This window comes from Vanacampus margaritifer, chromosome 17 (assembly GCF_051991255.1).
Source record: "Vanacampus margaritifer isolate UIUO_Vmar chromosome 17, RoL_Vmar_1.0, whole genome shotgun sequence".
NCBI lineage: Eukaryota > Metazoa > Chordata > Actinopteri > Syngnathiformes > Syngnathidae > Vanacampus > Vanacampus margaritifer.
The window spans coordinates 7,786,582-7,797,055 of record NC_135448.1 but is presented as its reverse complement, the minus strand read 5'-3'; the positions used below and the strand labels follow the sequence as shown (position 1 = coordinate 7,797,055).

The window sequence follows — 10,474 nt, the reverse complement described above, 5'->3', positions numbered from 1 at the left end:
AATATTTAGCATAAAACAAGTACAAAATGTGCTGAGTGCCTTTGAGTGTCTGACAACCAATCCAGGATGTGCCCCACCTTTCACCCAAAGTCGGCTGAGATCGGCTGCAGCTCAACCATGACCCTAATGAGGACAAGCACTAGAGTAACTTGAGTCTGCTAGAATTTGCTGTGCAACTGAGGTATTCCTTTGTGACAGATTATCACTGTCATATCAACCCAAACAAGCTACTTTAATGTCAGGTTGTTGTAGAGCACTGTGCTTTTTTTTTTTTTTAATTAGCACTCAATATTCTTTAACCCTGGAGAACCCAAGAACCCTTTTCTTCTTTGGAAAATTATGAATTATACATTAAATGACTCACTGAACACCAAAATATATGTTTTTTCAATGTTTTTTTCAATTTATTCCATAATTTAGGATTAGGGCGAAATTTGACCCTTTGGGATTTAGGGGTATCATTTTGAAAATTCAGAATAACAAAAACTGTCAGTAAACTATTTAGAATTTAAGAAAATAATCAATCAAATACACAGCTACATTGAACAATATAATTTTTTTTTTAATTTGTTGCATTTTAGCCATCTTGTCACCACCACTCTGGCTCATGTAAGTGCAATATTCATCCACTAGATGGCCCCATGCAGGGGTCAGAAGTGGCACTCTGGACTTTTGAAGTTAAATTTGTAAAAAAAAAAAAAGGTCTTTGTTATTTGAGTAGCAGAATTTATAGGGGCCAAATTTGACCCCGTGGGTTCTCCAGGGTTAAAATACACTATGTGTTATTTGGGGGAAAATGACGAAATTTGAATTTCAATTGTACATTAAATGTTTTTGATACGCCTCAGATGTCATTTCTGCGCCGAGACACAAGCTAAACAAGATAAACAGGACTTCAGAAACAAGTAATCAACCAGTTTTTTTTGCGGAACTGTGTGATAGGAGTAGACCTACGCTCTATGATGTGCAAAGCATCCAGCTTCAATAACGTTATCTAACACTGAAAAATGCACCTTAGCAGGAACCCAAGCACATTATAACTGCAGTGCGTGTTATCACCCTGATATGTTTTGACAGCTCAGAGTCCCTCAATATTAAACTCTACTGAATATGGAATAAAAACAGCTGGGCCACGAGGTTACATCCACATTTCAGGCCTTGCTCTCTTGATCATGCACGCTGGCACACAATGGCATTCATACATACTGTAGATTCACGAGGGTATTCAATTTTTACACAGCCTCCCACACGTTCACTGTGAATAACTCTCTGGCACTGTGACAAACACTTTACTGTAACGCTAATGCTCAATTGCAAATCCAAAGCCTTAAATCAACAATTTGAAAATGACATTTTATTGTTTGTGCACAAATAGTTGTGTGTCTTGAGTGCCTGGCCACCCACCAAGTATGAAATTACCAAGTAACATCAAGCTATTTGCCTATTTCTGTCTGCAAGTTCTACTTGCTAATAAACATGCTAAACACCCTACAATGAGTTTTCCCAGCTAATGATATGATCAGCAAAATTGGGTGAAGCTCAAGAATGTAAGAAACAGTGATAGTGTTTGCCAATGTCATGAGCCAAACATTGACATTGATTGACGAGTGTAATTGGGTAGCTTGTGATGAAATGTTGCCTCCATTAATGGCAATGCAACACGCCGGGCTGGTTCCCCTGCATGAGACAGCCAGTCCTTAAACGGCTTGAAGAAATTGAACGAAATGTGATATTCAAAAAGGCATATGTCTTTTAAAGTAATGGCTTCATAATTGTTTTTGATTGGCGTGTGGTTTTATCTTATGCAGTCTTATACTGTAGTGTATAACCCTGCACATTGGGTGAATTAAATGATGAGGCCGCATAGCCAAATATATATATATATTAGAACCCGACTGATTAATTGGCTGTTGATTATAATCGGCCGATTATTGGCCTCAAACATCAGCCAAATGGCAGATTATTTTTCACCTTAAAACGTAAACATCGAAGAAAAACGAAGTTTCCGACGCTGTGAAAGTACCCTGAATGCATCATTTTACTTGCGTAGCATTAGCAACTAGCAAGTGTGTAGCGTATGTTGTTCTGGTTATTCTGTTGTCCCTAAGCGTCCTTTAAGCTGTTTAATTACACCCCAGTTGGAGTTAACTGTAAAACTTAACACATGACGCTAAGAATTACATCCACTCTATATTTAAATACAAAACATGCTTTGTTTTTAAAACGTTGCTAGCCTAGCGATAATGCTAAAAGCGAAGGGAGGATACCATTCAAATGCTAACGGGAAGTTAGCATCGACTTCCGGAATGTTTTTCCTTCAAATAACGAATATCCACACACAAATGCTGTGGGAACACACATCCACAGGTGAGATAACACTACGCAAAGGCACAAATTATTCCCAATGTATGAAAAAGGAGTTATTTTAATAGCAACTTTCGTCTGTATTTCTTGAAGTGTGTACATCATGGATGCACGGCAACACAATGCCCCCAAGAGGCCAAAATGCACAGGAACAGTCAGTATTTGTTCTTATTATTTTTTCAGTTGCTATTATTTAATTGTATTCAATTCTTATTTCACTTTCTTATTGTTTTAATTTGTCATTGTCCTTTCAGGTTATATTTAAAATGGATATTTAAAGGACTCAAAGACTTTCTTTTCTCAAAATACAAGGATGCAAACATCCAAGTATCTTTTTTTTGTTCCAAGACTTGTAAAAATACCACAAAATAAAAAAATATATAAAAGTAAAGGTTAATGCTTTAAAGCAGTTGTAAACAACTAAGAATGGTTTATATACAGTATATATATATATATATATATATATTATTGTTTACAACTGCTGTAAAGCAACCGAACTGTTAAACACTGTTAAGACTCAAGCTGATTAATTGCAAGTGCAAGGGACAGCTCTATTTACTGTATCTAGGTTATGCTGTACCCAATTCCCATTCCTGTTGCACAACTTTGAGTATGCAGAAGTCTACTTTAACTTACTTTGAGAAAAAGCAGGATGATGGAATAGCCCCAAAATGATCTACTTGCGCCAGCCATGTGGAGCAAAAAGAAGAAAGTAATTGCAAGTACATGCTCATTAAAACTTTTTTGCATAAATAATGAAACACAAGCGCCTGTGTCAGCGTCCAAAAGTTAAATGAGGCATCCATGATGTTGTCATGTGGGGAGTTTTGCTTTGAGCGTCAAAGATGAAGATCATTATGGTCTGTCTGATGTTGCCTATGTTGGAGCCAAAATGACGCATTTCTTTGTTGGTCTGTCAATTCCTCACTTAGGCGTCTATTTAAACGTCTCGGTGGGTGGCATTTTGAACATGACATCAACACTTTCCTGGAACTTGAAGTAAGTGCAATTTTTTAGTCATCTATTGTCTACTTAAAATTTAAAAAAAGAACATGTTCCATCTTGTTAAGTGTCAACATTGGAATCATGCAAAGACTCACATGTCATAAAATTAGTAAAATCATAATCACACCACGTTGAGTCAATCAAGGAATTTCACGATAAAGAATATTTGTCATGTCTTTCAATGATACGTGATTTCAAAGTTAATTTCCTTTTGGGGAATCTTTTAACCTTCCTCTGGGATGTACTTACTGTATTTTACTGTATTTTTACTCTTTTGTGTTCATTTGATATTTTCTTTGCTCTCATGTACATTCATGAGCAAAAAGATTTTCCGTCCACATCCCTTAAAAGTAGCTACAGAGCTTTTCATTTCCTTTTTCATTCACAGCAACTTCACTTGTGAGTTTATTTTTCGATGACGAGAATATTAGATCAACGCTGGAAGGCATCAAACGGGCGTACATTTATGAGAAATAAAATTGAAACAGGAGAGGTGAAAAAAAGTCCAAGAAAACAATCACTTAAGCTATGGGACTGCTGAGCGGTCATACAAGGACATTTGTATCATCCACAATTGAATCCACAGAGCAGTTTTAATGCTTTCACTGAGTATTAGCGAACCCTGACTTAAACCCTATTGGTTTGAAAAATCCAAACACTTGCTCCACCACAATACGTCCCCTTTCCAGAGGTGGTCTTATCAACTGGATTTTGATTCTATTTTCCTTTTTAAATAGTGATACTGAGGTTTAAAAGTTTCTTTCTTCTGAGCTATTGTAGATAATACCAAAGCTCAGTAGAATTTTTTTGGTAATGGTACTTCATTTATATTTCCACCTTTCAAGGTCCTTATTGTGCTTTATATTCAACTATTCATGACACAGCATCATGAGGAACTAGTGGTTCAGTATATTGCTCAAGGATACTTTGACATAGTCACCACAGCCTGGGATTGAACCCACAACCTCAGGGTTGCGAGACGACCACTCTACCACTGAGTCATGCCGCCCCATGAGCCCAATAATCTTTAGTGTGGCTGATGTCATGTTAACATCAGATCAATTGGGTTAGCACTAGTTCTGCATTTTTTAATACTGTTCCTTGGAAACCAGTCCCCATCCTTTCCTAAATAATCCTAAAGCCCCTTTTCACATTGCACTCGCTCAGTGTGAAAGCGTTGCGCGGCTAAGCGAAAAAAGTAAGTAAAAGATGGTGACCGCCGTCCAGGTGGCCACGATGATGATGATGTAGCAGCCTACCGGATTAAAAATGGTGCATGCTGTACCCTGCTAAGTGCAGTGTGAAAAGGGCTAAATTGGGTGTTATTTTACTGTAATTAGCTTCTTCTTCTTGATGACAACAAATTGTATTTCATATAAAATGACATTTTAGCGTCCCATGCGGAACATTGTAGCCATAAGGCGAGGATCCATATTACGTAAAATAAACTTGAAATGGACACGATAATCCACAAATAGTGTTGAAAATGAATAAACATCTGTCTTGCAACGAACTGGCAGGATGTTGAGGGTGTACCCTTCCAAAAAGGTGAGCTGGAGACTCTCCTATCTGACTTTGGTTGAGAGGTGACTAGTACCAAGCCAATCGCAGGGCATGGCTCTTTTCACCTTTCCAAAATGTATACTGAATGAACAGCATTAGCTTCCCGAGGTTTTCCTGAAGCGTGAGATTGAAGTAATGTCAGCATACCTCACGGGGCCGGTGTAAAGCATGAGCAATTTGTTCAAAAGCCCTAAAGAATAAATCAATTTTAGCTTCGCAGAAAAAATGCAACAAGTGGGTAACCTGTCTCCAACACTGCTATTGGTTGTACTAGTTTCTATTTCAAGCTAATTAGGAGACTTGAAAGTTGGAGTGAGTGAGGTTTGTTTTTTTGTGTAAGCAGAAACTGAGAAACTGGAGTCCATGCAGGAAATCGAAGCGCACAAGTACGTTTTTAAGAAACTGCAAGCAGACCTCCATCAACGGATGATGTAAAGTTGGCCATGGCATGTATAAGAAAGATAGATAGCTACAGATGGAGTGGCACGGCTCAGTGGTAGAGTAGTCGTCTCCCATCTGAGAGATTGTGGGTTCGATCCTCACCCCTGGTGACCATAAATCACCGCTGTGGAGTGGGCACTTGGAGGCCGTCTTCCAACCCTATGATTCGTGTCCGTATGCAACTGCCCCCACGCCATAGTTTTGTCACGACGGGAGGAAGTTCAGTCTACTTTCAGCCATCAAATTGTCGGGGGTGTATAAAAAAAAAGTCATTGATCTGTTTGAACACCCAGAACAGCCTGCCAAATACCCTGACATGCTAAATATGGCTTGCACGCCATGAAAATCAAGATGTGCCAGTTGCGCAAAAATATAGAATATAATAGCAGTAATATTTAGCCCTTTAATTTTTATTGAAAACTGGCTTGACACTCCCAAACACCCAAACAAGTAGTTCCTAGACGAGCCCCCAAATATGCTGCCACTATTTCTAGCAACAATAAAGTAACCATTGAGATCGCAAGGACTTTTTGGAAACAGTAAAATCCTGTCCATGTTTGATCGGTGGGGACTTTAGTTGGGTTTCCATCCTCCCATTTTTATTCGAATTTTCAAGAAATGTGAAAATAAAACTGAATGGAAACTCTAGAAATTCGAAAAAGGGCCCAAAATGCGCAAAAAAAAACGTTTTTATGCTTTGGAGGGTTGGATTTTGAAGCGTATCGAAAAAAGGAAAATGCGAATTTTGGCTATTTAAACAGGTTTTGCAAATAATCGCTGGCAAGACCGGATACACGTCGCACGTTTTGACCAGATATTACGTCACAAGTATGTTTGTAGTCCCAAAGCAATGTCGGACGATAAAGTAAGGTATGTTTGAGGGGGGAACGCAACAGAAATCGTAATCTTAATTCAAGAAGTGAATATTAAAGCTATTTTAGATGGAAAAGAGCAAAGAAACGGTTTGTCAAAAATTACAAAAGCAAACTCATACGACGTCATTGTACGTCGCAGTCGCTTTCTGGTCTTTTTCTTCTTCTTTTAAACTACTGGTGGATCATATCTCTATGGTGTATACCGCCACCTACAGCAATGGAGTCCCCTCTCAATATTCACAAAAGAAAAACAAATGGAAACGGGCATGTCCGTATTATCAGTAAATTCGCTTACAAAAATTGAAACAATTGGATGGAAACCTGACTTTTGTTACCATAGAAAGAGTTCTGATTGTTTTGCAAGGCTATACAATGTGACATCAGATACACACAGAGATTAGTGACTAATATTAAACTCCTTAAGTACACAAACACAATACACTCAATTTACTGTACAGCTCTTCAATCTTCTTTTTACGGTCTCTTCCTCCATACTTGTTTTTACATTTTAAATTACAATAATCTGTTCCTGCTCGCACTTCTTGCTCTTCTTTTATCTAAACAAATTAAGGAGAAAACGAGGTGGGAGTGTTGGAGTGACAAGATGAGAGAGGGAGTGATGAATGAGACCAGATGGCTGCATTTCCCATGACGAAGCAAAAATTGCCCTCCAGTTCTCCAAATGCAAACATTGCAGGTGAAATACTTCATTTACCTGAGATAGTTTAGAGTCCATCACTGTGATTAACTCTCAAGAAGTGAATCATTAGTGTCATTAGCACAAGCTGTAAAAGCCTACCAAAGTAAAATTAAAAATGTACGGCGTCTTTCATCTATTTTCCGCATTTCCCATCGGGGTCGGCCATTTGACTTTGGGCAAAAGGCACACATGGCTCACGTGGTGTCTTTTCAGACGACAAAGTGGCGATTTGCTGTTGGTAATTGACTGGCGATTACAACATTTTCAATCTGTACTGACAACCACAGCTTCATTTGCATCAGTCATTGCACCCGCAGAGAAGAACAACAAGAGTCATTTATCCTACATAAAAGTGCCGTTGAAAATAGTCAAATGAGTAAATGACAAGAAGAATGACTACTTTCAAATGTCAGCGCACGACTCCCGTTGACAATCTAATTACCATCTGGCGAAATGACTGCAATGTACTTTTTCTGCAACCTGCAATCTCTGCACTTGCCTCAAAACTGTCTACATAAACAAACTGGGTATTACCGTGGTGGCGTTCCATTGTATGGAGCTTTTATCCATGGAAATTGCGCATTCCCGCAAAGTGGGACCACAGCTTGATAATTGCAGTACAAAAGGAGATCTAAAGTGTGTTGGTGTGCAATATATGATAATGTGAGGATATGACAGATTGTTCTGACATGCACTTACATGCAATAAAACTTCAGTCTGTAAACCACCAAGTTTGCTGTCACAGTCAAGCATTGCGGTAACATAACAATACTGTACAGAGTAAGACCAAGAACTTACAACAGTTCATTTCAGGGGATAAGTTGCAGCCCCAATACAGAGCAGTGGACTACTTCTCCGTTGGCCCAAACACTTTTTTTTATTATTATTATTATTATTATTTTTTAATATATATATTTTTTAAATATATTTTTTATTTTTATTTTTTTCTGCTGGAGAGCTCAGTATTGTTCATTCGGTAATTTTACTGATTTGACATGTCATCATCATTGCTCTCCTTTTTTTGTCTTTTTTTTGTATGTGGGTGAGTATGTGCGTGCAAGTGTGTGTGTATTCATTAGTTCACCTAAAACCTATTAAAAAATCCCATACCGTTCACCTAAACCGAACACTTCCAGCCAGAGTCGTGAGGCCGTCAGGAGACCCGAGGAAGGACCAAAGAAAGGAAAGTGAAATCCAGCACGTTGGCCCAAACACTCGGAAGCATGGACTTACGTTTATAAGTTACATGAAATGGTAATCATCCATACCCAACAGGCTTTTGGGATTTTTTTCCTACATTTTAGTTTGAGTCATCAGTCCTTTGATCCAAGCAAATCAGAGGTCCTAGAATAGACTTGAGTACAAAACTTAAGCCAGCCACACACAGTGACACGGCTGAAGTAGACGCAACTGGACAACCGCAAGCAAATTACAATCCACGACCAGTTTGCTGCGGCAAGAAAAATTGATTGACGTTTTTATTGGGGAAACAAAGTACCAGAAGCAGTTTGCTATATTTCTCTTTTTGTGGAGAACGAACTTCAAGTGAGCCTAGAACCCCGATTCCTGTCTGACTGTGAATAAATGTTGTCTAGAAATGTAATGCAACTACATGTTCTCATTCCAAACTCATGTGCATGCCAAAGGGTCACTCTCACCTTTTCGAGCTTTCTTGACCCTTGACTTGCGGTGTGGCGTGGGCCCCTGAGGCGTTGCCTTCCTGCTGCGACCTAGTGTCAATCATATGATACAACCTGTCATTTTCATTGGCTGTAAAAGTCTTTGCTGTTGGAATGATACTCACTTGTTTGACATTTTGACTCCCAGTCAGACTAATTGCAGACTGTCGGCAACCAATGAAAGATAGTTGCAGAACGCAGACTAGGAAATAAGTTTTGACTGTTCTGAAAAGTTTTGGAAAATAAGACTATACAACAATGCATTTCTCACACAATGTGTTAAGACATAAGATATTAACTGAAACAGTTTTTAACTTCTTATGTCAGTGAGCTTGTTTCAAATCCTGAGTGTGGAACTCCGCCACCCCTTGTAACCTTTAGCAGTAATAAAACATAAGAGAAGCATAGCCAGGAGGCAGGCGAGGCTTCAGTCGTCTCTTCGACTTAGCGTTGAGTCCTCGCCAAGTCTAAGAGGGCCATCCATAATTAACCCCGCACTGTCAAGTTAAGGCAGCGCTCAAAACATGTCCCCACATGTCATTCTAACCCTTTCCCTGCATCCTTCTCGGCTGTCAACTCATCTATCTGCTCTTTTCTGTCGGGAGGTTGGAAGCGATTTGATGCGCTGTGCTTGCTTCTCGGGACAGATCTTGAAGTAAATATTAGTCCATACAGTGCAAGAAGGTCATTTTGTTCTGTTTCTTGTGCTGTTTTGGTCTTGTCTTGATCTCAATACTTTCTATTATAGATAATGTCTTGGTCTCAGTTGATGTGGTCTTTTTTTTCTTTCTTTTTTCTGGAGAGCTCAGTATTGTTCATTCGGTAATTTTACCGATTTGACATGTCATCATCATTGCTCTCTTTTTTATTTTTTATTTTTTAGATGATGTGGTCTGGACTACAGCACTAGAGGAAGTACAGAAAAATCCAAAATGAGAGTGTGATTGTGTGAAGGCTGAGGCTCTACTCCTTCCAGATTTTTCAACCGTTTCTCACCATTCCAACTTCAACATGTTCCAAAAATTCATGACAAGTGTGCATCTATTTTTCGCATTCCAAAAATGTACGTTTCACCCAGAATGTCATTTTTTTTTTTCACCCCAAAATTCTCTATTCATTCCTAATGACACATTCAACATCACAGATTTATTCCCATCTGAAATTCATCATGTTCAGCTCATTCAATTCACATTGTGGACCATTTTCAACCTTACATATGTCCCCAAACCAAAAATTCTACTATTTCCCAAATAAACGTTAAACAAAACAAAACTGATTCACGTTTGCTTTCTAAATTCTAAATGTTCAGCTTATTCAATTCACTTTGGCAATGGTTTGCAAAATGCCAAAAGTCCTCACTTACCAAAAATTAAATGAAACATTTTCACGCTTAAAATACCCACAAAAAAAAAGATTAAATTATTTTTTTTCTCCTTTAATTTCTATGTCTTTGTTCCACCTTTGAACTGTTCAGCGTATCCCTAATTTATCAAAATTGCAAAATAAATGCCAAAAGAAATGTGATATATTTTATGGGGGTCTCTTTTAAATTCTACCTCCCTTTGGCCCATTCAAACCATTGCGACTTTAAACTGTTTAGTTTATCCCAATTTTTTTCAAAATTTCAAAATGAAAGCCTAAATATTTTTCTCTCTTTTGATTTCCAAATGTTTTGGATTGAGTCAAACCGTTGCAAACCTTAAGCTGTTCAGTTCATCCCTACTGCCATTTTTTTTAATTTAAAAATAAAAGGCAACAATTCTCTCTCTCTCTCTATTTGATTTATACATTTTTTGACCGATTCAAACCATTCAAACTTTAACATGTTCAGCTCATTCCAAGTCATT

At 38.2% G+C, this 10,474-nt stretch overlaps 1 long non-coding RNA gene across 2 annotated transcripts; it reads left to right on the top strand.

The window, feature by feature from the left end:
- Positions 1-1,931: 1,931 nt before the first annotated feature.
- On the top strand, positions 1,932-9,784 carry LOC144037861 (uncharacterized). Of its 2 annotated transcripts, none has more exons than XR_013289095.1 (4): positions 1,932-2,367; positions 2,458-2,518; positions 3,297-3,363; positions 9,511-9,784. It is a non-coding gene; the product is annotated as an uncharacterized LOC144037861 (long non-coding RNA). The 2 variants fall into 2 exon arrangements; XR_013289096.1 differs by lacking the exon at positions 9,511-9,784 and adding an exon at positions 6,820-6,948.
- The last annotated feature ends 690 nt before the right edge of the window (positions 9,785-10,474 follow it).